The sequence below is a fragment of the Pan troglodytes genome, chromosome 21 (genome assembly GCF_028858775.2).
Source record: "Pan troglodytes isolate AG18354 chromosome 21, NHGRI_mPanTro3-v2.0_pri, whole genome shotgun sequence".
NCBI lineage: Eukaryota > Metazoa > Chordata > Mammalia > Primates > Hominidae > Pan > Pan troglodytes.
Window position 1 is genome coordinate 32,687,963 of NC_072419.2, and position 18,749 is coordinate 32,706,711.

Sequence of the window (18,749 nt, forward strand, 5' to 3'; positions counted from 1 at the left end):
TAATCTTATAAACTCTGTAATAATATAAATATTATGAATATAGTATTCAATCTTAAAAAAATTAAAATTGCCATTTTTGATGATATGGATGAACCTGGATGGCATTATGCTAAGTGAAATAAACCAGACATGGAAAGAAAAATACTTCATGATCTCACTTATATGTGCTATCTAAAAACAAGCCAAGTATATAGAAACAGTAGAATGGTGGCCATCAGGGATAAGGATTAAGAGGAAATGAAAAAAAGCAGATCAAAGGGTACAAACTGGCAGTCATGTAGGATGAGTAAGTTGTACCTAACGTACAGTATGATACCAATAGTTAATAATAATGTATTCTATACTGAAAATTTTCTAAAAGCATATTTTCAGGTGCTCTTGCCAATCACATAAAAATATAACTACGAAAGGTGATGGATATGTTAATTGGCTTGATCATAGTAATAATTTCATGGCATATATGTATGCCTTAAATATGTACCAAAAATAAGTAAATAAACTAAAATGTAGGTTATCAAAACTTAACAATTTATACATTAAAACTTTCAAAACTTGAAAAAATCCAATGGGAGATATTTACAATTCCTTCAACACTATTAGAGCAGCAATGATGGAAGATATGTAGAGGAAGGAGACAACCTGATAAATGTAGACTCATCAGCAAAGCCTGAGGGGACAGTAATTATATCCATAGTGTTGACAGCCAAACCATCAAAAACTTTGGTGTAAATATATTATTTTTGCAACATATGAAACACAAACAGAACAGCAAATCTTGATTCAGGCATCTATCATCCTAATTAACTGCCCCTCTGATCATGTGTGCTCTCTGATCATGTGTGCATGTGTCACCTTGATCGAAACCATTTTCGAAAATAACGCAACAAAAATAAACTATTGTAAATTTTAAAAATGAATTGTCACGTGAAGTTTATATTTGAAGTTATTTTTCAAGATTATACTTATCCTGTGGCCTTTAAATTTTTTTAAAATTTTTCACTCTCTAGTTGAATATTTGCTGTATGCCAGGAAAACTTCTGGACACTGAAGATACTTACAGTCAACATTACTTCAAGGCAGTTATGGCATCCTAATTACTGTTTTTAGTAATATAATATCTGCTTCCAAATACTCTTAGAAATGGGCAACTTGATAAGGTGATTCCTGAAAATCTCTGCCATCTTGATTGTGTTAACTGTGTTTATTTAAAGAGGCTAAAAATGAGGTTGGTTTTTAATGCATGGTAACTATTCATTAAAAATGAAATTATATATGAAAAATGAAATTATATATGAAATTATAATGAAAAATGCAAGATTACTCCATGCCTTCTAACAGTATTATTTCTACTTGGGTACTGTTGACATCAGAACAAATTATTGGGATAAATAAATGTGTAAGGGCCATACATACCTACTAAATCTGAGTGCCATGAATTTGTAATTTTATGTTATTTTAATTATTGTAGTTATTACAGTATGTGTTTATAACCCTTTTTGTGTTAATATACAGTAATCCTAGAGACACCTAGAATTATTTTAAAAGGTGAGTCAGTTGTCTTAAGTTATAGAAAATTGACTTATACACTTTTAGTAGCAAAGTCAAAATATCTGAACTAAGTTCACTTCTGCACAAAGGAAAACTCTGTGAGTAACTGAAATTTTCTCAAGATTGGCATAAAGACAATCCTAAAAAAAGTCCTGGGATATGAACTATCTCAAATTGGCAGCATATACTGGCATGTGCCTCATCCTGCTGACAGTCATTTCAGTTTGATACACTTACAAAAAAGAGAAAAAAGATAGCTTAATAATTCCAAGTTTAAATAGTTATATTGGTATACTCCTTAAAAGAAAAATCAGCACATTACCTTGGAGTAAAATTTTACTTATGATTTCTTCACTTTTCTCCCATCAACTCAACAGGCAGAAAATAAAACATATTAATAAATACACATGCACACACACACACATTGTGGAAATCAAAGACCTGAGTCTATGTGTAGCAGTGTGTTGATAAACTATCTGTAGAGACTGGAGGTCAAATTAATTGTATATATGAAAATTATATAACTCTAGAGACTCAAGAAGACACACAGATAAAAGTTACTACATAAGAAAATAGAGATTTCTCTATTTTTCCACAACAGAAATTAAAGAGTGGAATAGTGATTTTAAATACAGCTTCTGTTATCATTTGAGGGAATAGAAAAGTGAGGGCAACAGAGATCGGAATATAGGCACTAATACTTGAATGCCTGTTATGTGTAGCTATTGTGCTTTGACAATTTTACATAATTGTCTTATTTAACCAACACACAACATTATGAAATTGATGTTTCTAAGACTATTTTTCCGTATGAGAAAACCCAGGTTCCGACTTGATGTCACTCATGCCATATTGGGTGGCTGAGGCAGGATTCAAATGCAAACACGGCAGCACCACAGTCTATATTTTATTAATCATACAACCACTATATCCACCTAATTATAAAGTCTGTATGAAAGCCCAGAAAAACAGGCCAGCATTAAATTGAAAAAAGCATTAAAGAGAAAACTGTTGATCTAAAAACATTTAGTGTTACAACTTTTAATTTACCAAAATTGTGGTTGCTACTGTGACTATTGTATAGGGAAACCATGCACAAATTAATTCATGACACATTCATGTTCTTTTTGCATACGTCTCTTTTAAAAAAAAAGTTATTTAGGCAAAGTGCTAAAGAGAAGTTAATTCACCTTGCTGACATTGTGTCTTACAGTTTTACCCAACCAATTTTAGTCATTACTTCTTTATCTTAACAGGATTACTTAATTGCCTAGTCATGGAATGAATGATTTGGCTACTTCTATAGATGCATTAATAAAGCCTTATTTGTATAATAGTCCAGTTAAGATGAACATGCTTGTGACCTCTCGCAGAAATAATGAAGATTCTGCAATTTAAAGAGCAGTAAAATGTAAAGATGTAATTACCTTTATTTCAATGTCAACAGACAGAGCATTAAAGTCCTTTTCAAAATACCATTTAATTGGATAGATTAAGATACTTTAATATATTAATTTCTTTCCTTGTTACTGTATATTTCACGATAAGAATGCAGGAATATATATTAGACTTCTGGGAAATTGAAACTGGTGTAACTTACCAGTTAATTCTAAAATCTATTAATCATGTGCTTTGGTTATCTTTCTTCCTTGGTAAAATATGGATGTTCAAAGATATTTTCATGTTGTCTAAAGCATCCGCATCTCATATACAAATATATGAAATATATAAAATATTAATGGAATTATACCAAATATATACAAAATAAAAATATACAAAATATTAATTTAGCAGAAAAAAAACTGTTGCATGAAGATAAGGTACAGGATGGTACTTTATCTTATGGTTTTTTGTGAACCATAGTCAGAAAAATCAGGGGATCAAAAATAATAAAACAAAATATACCCATTGCCTTAAGGAAATAGGTAAATGAGATAATTATATTTTTAAAGGAACTATATAAAAGCTTTATGCAAAAATCACAACCATATTTCTTGTTCCTGCACATTCCAATCAATTCATTAGATTGTTTTACACATTCTGCAAAAATATTCTAATGTAGGCAGAGAATTTGAAATGTAAAACATTATCATACTGTCTCCTATATTTAGAGCTCAGCTATGTCTCTTATATGTTAAAATGCTACTTCTGTTTGACACACACTCTTACACCTACTGAGGAAAAAAATTGCTTCATATTAACAAAGTGAATTATCTCCTTTGAGTAACATGAGTAACCTGGTCAATAGTTACTTACCGTGTGTTAGTTATGGGCTGAACTGTGCTCCTCTCTCCCAAAATTCATAAGGTGAAATTCTAAAGCCTAGTATTTCTGAAAGTAACCATATTGGGATGTTTTAAATAAGAATTCAGTTAAAATGAGGCCCTCAGGGTGGGTCCTAATCCAAAAAAATGGTGTCCATATAAAATAAAATTTAGAAAGGGGTAAAAATCAGCTACATGTATGCACAGAAGTACAACTGTGTGAAGATAGAGCTGTGAGAAGGCAACCATCTGTAAGCCAAGAAGAGAGGCCTAAAACAAATCCTTCCATCATGGTCCTCAGAGGAGCACTTTGACCTTGGATTTACAGCCTCTAGAACTGTGAGAAAATAAATATCGGTTGTTTAAGCCACCCAGTCTGTGTGTGTGTGCATGTGTTTAAGTGCCACCTTAGAAAACTAATATAATTGACAAAAGACATAATGGACTTTTTAAAGCCAGCACCCAACTATGTTAGCATCATTTTCAGATGTTTGTTTTAGTTTGTTTATTTTATTTTATCAAGTATTATAATGATAATTAAAAAAAAAAGTTTCATGAGGTGGTTCACACTTTTAATCCCAGCACTTTGGGAGGCAAAGGTGGGAGGATCACTTGAGGCTGGAAGTTCAAGACCAGCCAGAGCAACATAATGAAAGCCAATGTCTACAAATTTTTTTCTTTAATAAAAAATAAAGCTGGGTGTTTTTATAATAATGTGTTTTATTATAAAGCACACACCTGTAGTTCTAGCTACTTGGGAGTTGAGTTGGGAGGACTGCTTGAGCCCAGGAGATCAAGACTACAGTGAGCCATAATTGCACCACTGCACTCCACCCTGGGTGACAGAGTGAGACCCTGTCTGTAAAAAATAAATAAATAAAAATAGATAAAAACAATTTCAAAACTTAAGACTAAAGAAACTCAGAAAACTGTCAATTACATTTTGCTCTGATTTTTCTCTTGTATATAGTATAATGAAATGTTACATCAACTTGCCATTTTTAAAAGTAAAAATCAGATGGATTTAGCTGGGCACAATACCAGTTGTATTGAGAATTTCTAATGTCACTCAGATGAAAGACTTGAAGGAAAGGAGACAGATTTAGAAGGAGAAGGAGACAGACTTAGCAGGAGTGATGGTTAATGAGATCAGTCATTCAAATAATCTACCTACTAGTAAAGTTAGACAAACAAACAAACGGCAACAACAAAAACAAAACCCTACCCATCATCTTTAGAGAAAAATCATAGTCTCCCACTTGAAATAACACATTAGTCTGGAAGCTTAAATAAAAGAACGCATATTTTCACACAGCACAAAAGAATTATTTTTATATTTGGAACACGATTGCTACAGAATTATGAAAAGAAAAAAATACAGACTGTAGAGAACAAAATAAGACAAGCTTCCATCAAGAAGGAAACATAAAATATACTAACTTGAAATAACAGATATACACAATATTTGGAGCTAAAGCTTTTTAGTGTTGCCTCCAGCCCAGTTATATTGGAGGCAAAGATAACTTGAAATAACAGATATACACAATATATGGAGTTCAAGTTTTTAGTGTTGACTCCAGCCGAGATATATCGGAGGCAAAGAAAGATTTGCAAATGATTCATGAATCATCCAAAGTTAAACATGTTATATCTAACCAAGCCTGACCTAGAACACATTATTGGTCATATTCTTTCCACTGACTATGTCTAATTCCTCTTAAAGTTTTTTCCCTTTACATATAAATCCTACACACATTACCACTTTGGTAAGATAAACAGAACAAAACACTTATTTTTTCTTTCAGCACTTTGGATGTGCTATCCCATTCTGTTCTGACTACCATTGTTTCTGATGAAAAGTCAGGTGTTAATCATAAAGTCATTTCCTTGTATGGATGAGTTATTTTTCTTTTGCTTTCAAGATTAACTCCCTTCACATTTTGTTTAATCCAGAATTATTAGAAACTCTAAATTTGAGACTCAAAGTCACTCATCAGATCACCACAAAATTTCAAAATATACATACTTAGAATGTATATTCTTGTATATATCAATATATAAGAATATCAATATACTACTTTAATGTCTTCTTTTATTAATACAAGATCATTGTTTGGAATATTTGGGAAGGGAATATAAGTCAGAGCAAGAGCATCCTAGATTAGTGATTGCTACATATTAATCATTCAATTATTGTTTTTGTGTCAATGAAATAAATTACTTCCAGTATTTTTGCTGACATATTTCTTTCCCTAGTTTCAAGATTCACACGGAAATATACCTTAAATAATATACTTTGATTCTCTTGAAAACAATTTTCTATCTTTCTCCCCAATCTTTCTCAATATTTTTAATACAATATTTTTTGTTTCTATATCCATCAAAAAGTTTCAGTGTGATGAGATAGCATAAAAAATCTATTTAGAGGATCAGTTTGGAAGTCAGATGTGCAAAATGTTTCTTATCTGCTCTGTTCTCTTTTCATTATCTTCTCCCTGACCCAACCCCAAACATTGTAAAGAATGCTAAACCCTTTATAAAGAATTTTACCAGAATCGATATTAAAATTGAGTGTGCTATTTATTACTTAGAAGTAATTATCAAACTTTAACCTGTAATCTCATTTATTTACAGTGGAGCATAGTAGTTAGAAGAAACGTGACTCAATTAGAGGTCAATTCCTCCTTAGCAATGTATCAGAGTTGGGCAAGTTACTCAACCTCTGCTAATAACAATCTCTTAATCTGTAAAAATAAATATAAATATATCCATGAAGTATTCCTAAGGTTAAATGAAATAACTTATATTAAAGTAAATCACTTGGTGTAATTTTGAATATACAATATGTTCTAGCTTGAATTACTACTACTAATGAAAAACTGAAGCTCAGATCAACAAAAAAATAGTGCCATTCTCCAACTTTTTCTAGGTAGTTTGCTAGAAATAAGAGAGCAAAATAGATTAGGGCCCAGTTTCTGGATTTAAGGATCAGAAATCATCTGCTGTGTTTATTATGAACCTTTTGTATCCCTTCAGTTCTTCCTGTAAATTTTTACAAAGAACTTACTGAATAAACAGTTAAAACACCTCAAATTAACAAAATCTTCTCTACTATATCTCCATTATTTCAAAAAAGAAAAGAGAATCCTTTCCCCATTCCTTCTTTTTGTCAGGTTTGTCAAATATCAGATAGTTGTAGATATGCAGCATTATTTCTGAGGGCTCTGTTCTGTTCCATTGGTCTATATCTCTGTTGTGGTACCAGTACCATGCTGTTTTGGTTACTGTAGCCTTGTAGTATCGTTTGAAGTCAGGTAGCATGATGCCTCCAGCTTTGTTCATTTGGCTTAGGATTGACTTGGCAATGTGGGCTCTTTTTTGGTTCCATATGAACTTTAAAGTAGTATTTTCCAATTCTGTGAAGAAAGTCATTGGTAGCTTGATGGGGATGGCATTGAATCTATAAATTACCTTGGGCAGTATGGCCATTTTCACCATATTGATTCTTCCTACCCATGAGCATGGAATGTTCTTTAATTTGCTTGTATCCTCTTTTATTTCATTGAGCAGTGGTTTGTAGTTCTCCTTGAAGAGGTTCTTCACATCCCTTGTAAGTTGGATTCCTAGGTATTTTATTCTCTTTGAAGCAATTGTGAATGGGCGTTCACTCATGATTTGGCACTCTGTTTGTCTGTTATTGGTATATAAGAATGCTTGTGATTTTTGCACATTGATTTTGTATCCTGGGACTTTGCTGAAGTTCCTTATCAGCTTAAGGAGATTTAGGGCTGAGATGATGGGGTTTTCTAGATATACAATCATGTCATCTGCAAACAGGGACAATTTGACTTCCTCTTTTCCTGATTGAATGCCCTTTATTCCCTTTTCCTGCCTGATTGCCCTGGCCAGAATTTCCAACACTATGTTGAATAGGAGTGGTGAGAGAGGGCATCCTTGTCTTGTGCCAGTTTTCAAAGGGAATGCTTCCAGTTTTTGTCCATTCAGTATGATATTGGCTGTGAGTTTGTCATAGATAGCTCTTATTATTTTGAGATACGTCCCATCAATACCTAATTTATTGAGAGTTTTTGGCATGAAGCGTTGTTGAAGTTTGGCAACGGCCTTTTTTGCATCTATTGAGATAATCATGTGGTTTTTGTCATTGGTTCTGTTTATATGCTGGATTACGTTTATTGATTTTCGTATGTTGAACCAGCCTTGCATCCCAGGGATGAAGCCCACTTGATCATGGAGGATAAGTTTTTGATGTGTTGCTGGATTCGGTTTGCCAGTATTTTGTTGGGGATTTTTGCATCAATGTTCATCAAGGATATTGGTCTAAAATTCTCTTTTTTTTGTTGTGTCTCTGCCACGCTTTGGTATCAGGATGATGCTGGCCTCATAAAATGAGTTAGGGAGGATTCCCTCTTTTTCTATTGATTGGAATAGTTTCAGAAGGAATGGTACCAGCTCCTCCTTGTACCTCTGGTAGAATTCGCCTGTGAATCCATCTGGTCCTGGACTTTTTTTGGTTGGTAAGCTATTAATTATTGCCTCAATTTCAGAGCCTGTTATTGGTCTATTCAGAGATTCAACTTCTTCCTGGTTTAGTCTTGGGAGAGTGTATGTGTCGAGGAATTTATCCATTTCTTCTAGATTTTCTAGTTTATTTGCTGACAAAAAGAAGAAATGGGGAAAGGATTCCCCATTTAATAAATGGTGCTGGGAAAACTGGCTAGCCATATGTAGAAAGCTGAAACTGGATCCCTTCCTTACACCTTATACAAAAATTAATTCAAGATGGATTAAAGACTTACATATTAGACCTAAAACCATAAAAACCCTAGAAGAAAACCTAGGCAATACCATTCAGGACATAGGCATGGGCAAGGACTTCATGTCTAAAACACCAAAAGCAATGGCAACAAAAGACAAAATTGACAAATGGGATCTAATTAAACTAAAGAGCTTCTGCACAGCAAAAGAAACTACCATCAGAGTGAACAGGCAACCTACAGAATGGGAGAAAATTTTTGCAACCTACTCATCTGACAAAGGGCTAATATCCAGAATCTACAATGAACTCAAACAAATTTACAAGAAAAAAAAAACCCATCAAAAAGTGGGTGAAGGATATTAACAGACACTTCTCAAAAGAAGACATTTATGCAACCAAAAAGCACATGAAAAAATGCTCATCATCACTGGCCATCAGAGAAATGCAAATCAAAACCACAATGAGATACCATCTCACACCAGTTAGAATGGCAATCATTCAAAAGTCAGGAAACAACAGGTGCTGGAGAGGATGTGGAGAAATAGGAACACTATTACACTGTTGGTGGGACTGTAAACTAGTTCAACCATTGTGGAAGTCAGTGTGGCGATTCCTCAGGGATCTAGAACTGGAAATACCATTTAACCCAGCCATCCCATTACTGGGTATATACCCAAAGGATTATAAATCATGCTGCTATAAAGACACACACCCACATATGTTTATTGTGGCACTATTCACAATAGCAAAGATTTGGAACCAACCCAAATGTCCACCAATGATAGACTGGATTAAGAAAATGTGGCACATATACACCATGGAATACTATGCAGCCATAAAAAATGATGAGTTCATGTCCTTTGTAGGGACATGGATGAAGCTGGAAACCATCATTCTCAGCAAACTATTGCAAGCACAAAAAAAAAAAACAAGCACCGCATGTTCTCACTCATAGGTGGGAATTGAACAATGAGAACACATGGACACAGGAACGGGAATATCACACACTGGGGACTGTTGTGGGGTGGGTGGAGGGGGGAGGGATAGCATTAGGAGATATACCTAATGCTAAATGACGAGTTAATGGGTGCAGCACACCAACATGGCACATGTATACATTTGTAACAAACCTGCACGTTGTGTACATGTACCCTAAAACTTAAAGTACAATAAAAAAAAGAACCCCCCCAATAAAAAACAAGAAAATAATAATAATTTTGTCAATGATAGTTAACTATATGTTAGTCACTAACACTATGGCAGGTACCTTCATATTCATATTTCTAATATTTCCAATATCTTCATATTTATATATCTAATTCATATTTGAACCCAGCTCTGTAATTTAGGAAGTTCTCTTTTTTCTTTTAGAAATTAAGGCATAAAGTGTCACGTGACTTGCAGAAGATTGCACCACTAGTAAATTTAAAAATATAGTTTACTTGCCTACTGTCTCAATGTTTTAGTGATTTATTGATCATGCACAATTCTTTTTGAAAACAGAAATTCATTTAGCATACCACATTTCAAGATCCATTGGTAGAAGCCACTTTATTGGCTTAATCAACAAAAATGTCTAGAAAATTTGAGCTTTTATTAACTGATAACATATTAGAAGTTACATATATATATATGTAACTATATATATACATATATATATATATACATATATATATATATATATGTATATATATATATATATAGTGAAACCACCCCTATAATCTTTATAAAATTATTTGGGAGAGGAGGGAGCAGATGAAATAAAAATAAGCTTCCAGCACATCCAGCCTTAAACGTTAAGTTAACTTGCTGTCTGTCCTGCTTCCTCATAATTGTTCACTAGGTATGGCCCCACAGTCATTTATATCCTGTCACAAGATTATAGTTAAACTTAACTACTCATAGATAACAACTTCAGCATTGTGAAATGTTAAGTTTTCTCTTTGAGGTATTCTTTCAGATCCTACATACCAGTGAAACTACTGACATCAGCTGCTCCGAAGGGCTCCAGGAGAAGCCGACTCACTAAAGGGCAAAGTTTCTACATCCTGGTGATTTAATCCCCCTTAACCAAACCAGTCAGTGACCCCAATTTTCCAGCCGCTGGTCCTCTACAATCCCTTCACCCCAGCCAAGTACTCTCTGGAAAGACAGATTTGAGGGTGCTCGCATCTCCTCACTCAGCTGCCCTGCAATCATTAAACTCTTTCTCTACTGCAAACTCTGTTTATCAATTTATCAGACTGTGACTGCACAACAGGCATGCAAACATGTGAGTCCTGTATCATTTATAAATATTTAACTTTTATATATATTTAACTGCTATACCATAATTGACTATTTTGTATGTTAATATTAGTAGGTAATACTAATATTTATATTTCCTCCATAGGTAGCTTCTGGGGGCATTTCTGCCTGGTAAATTTTAGTCTTTAATGACAAAGACTAAAGTAAGTAACTTTAAAATATTATTGAGAATTTTTTTTCTATTGATGGGACACTGAATTTGTAGGTGGAAATAAAAACCTAGCTTTTTGCTAAACTTAATTTTTTATTTAAACACAACTCAAAATGTAAATATAAAATTAAGAATTTCCAAAATTAAACTTAGTTTTAGGAACTCACATAAGCAAGTGTAATACTGAAGAGCAAAGAAATTGTGCTCTATAAAAAAAAATTACAAGTAATTCTTGAAATCTAAGGGCTAATTTGTGAAGTAAATTTGGAAGCTACTTTATGCTGTAGTTCCATCCTAGAGACCGAGAGAACTGCACTAGGAAAACCTGTTCAACCTTTTTTAAACCAGAAATTCTTTCTTTCTCCAGAAATCCTTTTCAGGTAATGCCTAATGATATCTCATTGAACATGTATTAGAAATTGTAGTTTAATTTTTAATTAAATAATTCAGTGAAAATATATTAATTGTAAAGATAAATTTTAACACATATGGGAATACTAGACTTACGGTGGTCATCAACCCAAAATGCTACAAAATTACATAGAATGGTTAGTTTGGCAAAAAATAAATATCACCACTACCACCAAAAACCTAGGTTTCAAAAAGAAATAAAAGAAGCATTCCAAAATGTTAAAAATTTTTCATTTGTCTACTTTCTAAATGTTCTTTGAAACACTTCTTATGTCATCATAATTTTGAAGTTTAAAAGTAAAGAAATAGTTCTTCTAGTTAATATACTGCCTTAAAGTTACTCTGGCTCACAAACAGAACAAAGCAAAGCATGACTTGACAGCAGTCGAATTACGGGAAATTGAAGCTAAACTAAATTGGATACCTCACCTCATCTAAACTCCTTACTTTATAAGAAGGAAAAGCATCACAAAATGTTGAGGCCATTTAACTTAAAGTCATCAGGTGAGTTAGAGATAATTTGAGACCACTGCTTTTTTTCTCTTTGTTACTATTCTCTTACGAAGTTTTGCCTGAAAACAGGTCTACTAAAAATATAAGAATTTGTAATGAAGATGAACATATATCATTGCCTTTCTGCTTAGGATTGTTCAATATTTTCCCATTGATAATATATAAAATCCTACCTACTTTGACCTCCTCTCCCACCATTTCCTTGCTCTCTTATCTCCTAGAACTTCATTCTTGACTCCAAAGCTGCACCCTTCTGCATCAGTTTCTTTTGTTTGAAATCTTCAGCCCTTCATAAATTTCATCCAGCAAATTCCTATTTATCCTTTAACTCCCTATTATTTTTTCTTACAGTGCCACATTTTCCTTCATTAGCACATATCCAATTTAAAGTTACATAGTTTGAGTTTTTGCTTGACTTTCTGTTTCTGCACTAAAGCATAAGCTCCACAAAAGCAAGTATCATGTCTGATTTAACAGGGTATATTCTATTCTTTTTTTTTCACAAGGCGGTGCCCGGTTCGGTCCCAGACGGGGCCACCAACCGACGTAAAGCCGGTGAGCCACTCGGGGAGGAGAGAGGATCGGGGGGCGGCGGGCGGGGAAGGGGGCGCAGACAGGCAAGGGCCGGGGACCGCGAGGGCAAGGGCACCTGGGAGCCCGCAGAGGGGCGGCTCAGGGAGAAACCTCAGGCATGGCCGGGCCACCAGGAAAACACGGCCGCGGGATCCCACCGCCACAGACACGAGGGCGGTCCCGCGGCGCCCCGCCTGGGATGCCGGAAGGCCCTCGGCACCCACCAAGACCTGCCTCACGAGCCCCGGGTCCCGCCACCGGGGCCCCGAAGTGACCACAGCCACAAACTCAACGCCAGGGCCACATCGCTCGTGATTCTCGTCCATCCTCCGACCCGGTCCCGCTCCGGGAGACCGGCGCGCCCCCACCGTGGGACGCTTTCCCAGGGCCAGGCAGCCCGACCACGTGCCACGCAAACGCGGTCGTCGGCACCGGTCGCGACTTGGCAAGGGAGCGGGCGGAGAGCTGACTCGCGGCGGAGGGGGGGTCACTCGCCGGACGGAACGCTGCGCACAGCCGTGGCTCGCTGTCAGCCGCGTCCCAACCCGCTAGGACGCTGGGCCTGGCAGGCGGGATCCTCCCCTTACTCGGAAGGGGGAGGCGCCCGCCACAGTAGGCGACGAGCCGCGCTCGGCCACCACCGCGGTGGCCGGCGGAACCCTCGCTCTTCTCCCGTCACCCCGTCCAGGGGGAAGCTGAGGAGGGTTCCTCTGCAAGCGAGTTGCTACTGCAGCGCTACCATAACGGAGAGAGAGACAGAGGCGGCAGGCCGGGGGATCCCGTACCCCAAGGCACACCTCTCGGATCGCTAGAGAAGGCTTTCTCACCGAGGATGGGTCACAGTCCCCACCCGCCAGCCGCCCCTCGTGGGGCCCGAGGGGCCCGCAGAGGCGCTCAGGGAGGCCTGGGGAAGGGAGGGGGCCTGTGGTACGAGGAAAAACCTGCGTGCAGCATCCTTGAGCGTTCGCGGTCAGGGCGGGGGCCGGCCGGTGCGAGCGTGAGCGCAACCCCACAAGCCTCGGCCTCCCACCCCCCCCCCCCACCCCGTCCACCCGCCTCTTTTCTTCAGAGGCAAAGCACCTCCGAGTAAACCCACACACGACCGGTCGGAGGCAGAACGGTAGCCCCTCGGCGGCCGGCCGGCGCACGCGTCACCAGCCCGAGCACACCGCGATCGCTCACAGGGCCCGTGCGCACCCGCCAGAGGAGAGCACGGGACGTGCGCTCGCCGGACCAGGCGGGCGCCCTTCCCCGCGTGGGAGGGGCGCGTCTCGTCTCACTCAACCGCCTCGAACCCCACACCGACGAGCTCCCTCAGGACCCACGCGCGGACACCGCGGCGCCGACCGGAGGAGGGGGCGCTGGGGGTGGGAACGGCACACCACCGCTAGGCCTCGGGAACCTGAGGGACAACCCGGAGCGCTCCAGGAGCACCGCAAAGGCCCAGGGGGAGCCAACGCTCGCGCAAACCCCCCGGGAGGGCAGCACGACGGGCCGGCGGGACAGCACCCCCACCGCTGCGGAGGGGGGCCGCCCGCAAGTCGACAACCACAGGAGGCGAGAGCGAGGGGTGCCTGCCGCGTCAGAGGACCCCCCGACCCACCCCGCGAGGCAGAAGGCGGGGGCGGGACAGCGAGGTCAGGCCGGGTTCCGCACCCCATGCCTTCCCAACGCACCACCCGCAGGCGAGGAAGAGGAGAGAGAAGGGGCCCCCGCGGGCAGGGCGAGAAGAAGGGTCCCATTCGTCACGAATGTCCGCCCCTCGCCCGTCGCGGCTCGGACACGGCCAGGGAGAGCATGACATCACCATATTCTATTCTTACAAGAGTGCTGCCACGTAAGTGTCAATGAATGTTTGTGAAATAAATGAGGGACTAAAGGAGTGATTGAACAAATAAAAATAAGTTATCTGTGTGTATTGTATGTGTGAATAAGATTTTGAGTTTGGCCAAGGCAGTTAATCACATATTAACGACTCTTTAGATACATAAGGTTTATAGCAATGAGGTACAAAATTGGTTCAACACCAAATTCTAAGATGAAACAAGGTTTATGTTCAGAAATATAGTGTTACTTTTTCTAATATCATTTGCCCTCCAACTATCAGCATGACACATGCAAACCATTGATACGTGTTTTTGTTTTTGTTTTTGTTTGTATTGAAGATTCCACATGAAGGAAAATTATTATATTCCCAATAGGAAGTCCTCTTCTAAATGACAACAAATCTGAGGGTGAACACATTTGTTAAAAAGAGAGAGATTAAAAAGTTAAGATGCTGTTTGTACAGTATATAACTGAACAAAGTTGTATCTAGCAATTTGACAAGAAAGGTAAAACAGAATATTAACCTCAGCACACAAGTTTAGCTAATGATCTGGAACGGGGAGTTGTGAGTAGAGAGGAGGACAAAGATGAAAGACAACCATTTATCCCAAGTTTCTTTCCAAAGATGAAAAAAAAACCCTCTTAGTAATGTTTTTCAAATTCTAACTACTTTCAAGAACACATCAATAAGATATAGAGAGATAACAATCAAGTTGGACATTAACTTAAAAGTCAGATGACTTTTTAAGCATAAGTAACTTAGAACTGTAAAGTAAAAAACACTAAATGTCAATGACTTTAAAGTGGATACTGAAGTAAAAAAAAAACCTTCTATTAAAAACTAGACTATATGCAGTAACTTATGTAGAAAGCTTAGCATAAATATTTATACAAAATTGCCCTACCATATTTTATTAAAATATTACATTATAAATTAAGAGAAAATAATTTTAAAAATGAGTTATATTTTAGGCAATTTTTCTCAAAATGAGTTTCATAAATTGATATGGTTATTAGCATAGGAATTTCAATAATAGGAACAAAGAAACCAAATGAAAACCTAATGTGTGTATGTGTGTGTGTGTGTGTTTTGTGTGTGTATGTGTGTATACAATTACCTGGAATTCCAACTTCAATATGTTTAAAAATATTTCAGTGAAAAACATTAGATTTCTTTTAAGGTAGTTTGTAAGATATTTATTAGGTTTATTTGTAGGCCTTGCACACTAAGTTAAGCAACACTATCGTAAAATAAATTATTTAATAATGAAACAGAAACTCAAAGCTTCATATTATAATTAAATAAACTCTAAAGTATCTAATAACTTCAACTGTATGCCCTTAAATAACATCAGGACTACAATGTCTATCAACTTGCCCACAGAAAAAGCAACAATGAAAGAAAGAAAGAGATATCTATTTTGTCATAAAAGATCAACACACTTTGTCCAACTGTTGGTCCAACTGCTATAAAGTGGGCCAATGCTAATGGCAAATAAAGGAGCTGCCATTCAACATGCATTCTAGTAGTGAATATTAACTGACTACTACGTGAAGGCAGTGTTCATTGAACAGATAAAAGAACCCTTGCCTGCATGACGCTTATATTTTGGTCGCTTTACATTTTACTGGAGGAAACGTGAAGAATAGAATACCAGCAATATTAACAACAACATTATCCCACTAGAAGGGCTCCAGTGATTGATATTTCCAGACTCATCTCAGTGACCCTATATGATCTTTATATTCCAAGGAACATGGCAATGGATTTTAACATTTCCAAATTAAAAGGTAATGGTAAAGTAATGATAATCAACATAAAAAATGACTCCCTGGAAACGAAAGCAACTCATTTCAAATGGCTTTGGAATGCCATTAGGACAGCACCTTTTGATTTGTAATGCATAAGTCTCACAATCCAGAGAGCAGGTCTTGTGAATTTTGATGAGAGGTAAGGCATTACAGAAAGACCCAAAAGTCACGCTCCAGATCCCAGCAATATAGCTAGTAGGACGGACACAGAGTACATAGTTGTACTACTGATCACAGTGACTTAGAGATTGGAACCTATAGTTCTGTGAGATTAGGCATCATTTCAAGATAAAATTTACATTTTTAATAAATGCAAACTTTGGCTCAGCTAAACAAGGTACCTTGGGCTATATTCTTTCCTGTAGATAGATAAATTTGACTTAATTCACCCTTGTGCAGTCTAAACATACCATGTGCCAACAGTGATGTAAGTCACTGAATATGTGAGATAAAGTATGATGAATTCTATTGACAAATACAGGCAATGGTTTCCATTTAATTGAGAAGAAACCACATACCTAGCACAAGTCATTTTCTGTGCATTAACTTTTCATAATACAACTATATGAAGTTATAGCCTATTTTATATATAAGCATTTCCAAAGGTTAAGAAAGGGCACAGTGAGAGTGAGAAGCACAGTCTGGGTCGGTAGGACAATCTAGTTGTCTATCTGTGCTTTAAACTCCTATAAACATATCTCCCATACCACAGCATCTAACTCAGAGTCACATTCGAATTGCCAGCAAATGGAAGCCTCATAAACCCAAAAGGTGAACGGCAGTGAAGTGTATAGAGCACACTTTGAGTGCACAGAGTATCTTTGCAGACAGTATCTTTTAAGACTTTCACAATCACATCATGAGATTATTCCCATATCAAAAAGTAGGAAATGAAAGCCTGGAAACAAGTTATATCGACATTAAACTGCTCTCAAACCCAAGTGTACAAATGATTTTTCTTGCAAAGAAATTTATATCCTACACAAAGTTCTATTTCAAAATGAATTCTGGAATTCAATTAAACACTCATCTTGAAAACAAGAGTTTAAGTGGAAATTCCTCACTGGTATTCAAGCAAATAAATTAAATAATGATATTAAACCTACATCTAATCTCTTATTATACATATTGAAAGTTTGCTATATAGCTACCACTAAGTTATACATTTCCAGTGACACAAACCATGAAATGAATTTCTTTCTATTGGTACTAGCAAAAAACAAACAAACAAACAAACTACATAGACGGCAAAAAGGTCAATCTACTAATTTATCTTCTAATAACTTTCCACCCAGGCGCATTCATCCCTCTTATTAGACGGTTGTTCTATGCTTCTTTAATTTTTTGACATTCTAATTGCCTCACCTGAACCAAAAAAAGAATGTGGATCTAGGATCAATACCTTTTGAAAAGTCATTTATTTCATTATATTAATTTTTCATATATCTGCATTATTGCATAGAATACCCGATTGGTCTTATGCTAAGTTTTTCATGTAACATTACCTCTGCAAGATGTTAATAAGTATCCTTCCAAAAATGTTTGAAAAATCTTGGGTAAAACATATTAAGTAAGTTCCTGTTTTATAGTTTTCCAAGAGTTTTACTATCCTTGGCCAATGACGAAATTCAAAGCAGAGATATAGTACACAACTTTTGTAAAATTTACCTATTTTTCTTATAAGACTGTGGCTTTGTTTTGTTTTGTTTTGTTTTGAACTTCTTTTCTGTGATGTGACATAAGACTGTGTTTTGAGTTAGGGGTGGGGACATACATTAACAGAGGTTTAGGAACTGCTTTGTTAAAGCAAGTTTGAGGGGGAAATGGGGAGACTAATAGAAGATTTTCATTGAAGCAGTGGGAGTTGAAGGGGTAGGTGGTTTTTGGAGAAAGAAGAGACCCATTCACCGCACAGGCTTCTTTATATTTCTGCTCTGTGTGATACATAATGAAGATAGAGACATTCACTTCTTCTATTTCACACCCCTGGCCGGGGGTAACACAAAGGGACCTGATGAAGACACAGCCTTATACCTGTATCAAGTGTCCTTGAGAGTGGTAGGACTGGAGAGGCCTGAGAAATAAAAACATACATGCATTAAATGGAACAAATAAAGAGAAGAAGAAAACTCAGACGTGGTAAATTAACTTTGTACCTTTCCTTACAACCTAGCATATCAGAGGGTACATGATTTCCTTTGACCTGCTTCCTTTATGCTGACAGCATGAACAGGGAAGGGGGTTGGGGTACACGTGGGAGATAATTGTATTTATTATATACCTGGTATTAATACATCTATAGAGACAATTGGAATGACCACACTGGGGAAACAGCAAGGGAAGAACTGAAAAAGCTAAAATAAATACTTGGTTCTATAAAAAATACTACAAAAAGATTTCTCATGTCTGACAAATTACATTTTAGTCTAATAGCAATAAGTAGACCAAAACTAAGGTGATTTGATAAATATCATAAGGTATTTTGTTGGGAAATTGATATCTATATGTATTGCTTGTAAAGCTCAGTAATCTGTTCTTGAATTGAGAAATTACGGAGACAACATCA

General features: G+C 37.1%; 1 non-coding gene across 1 annotated transcript; it reads right to left on the minus strand.

Annotated features, from left to right (window-relative positions):
• Positions 1-12,662: 12,662 nt before the first annotated feature.
• Positions 12,663-12,754, minus strand: MIR663A (microRNA mir-663a). The gene has a single exon (NR_035976.1). It is a non-coding gene; the product is annotated as a microRNA mir-663a (primary transcript).
• Between the last annotated feature and the right edge of the window lie 5,995 nt (positions 12,755-18,749).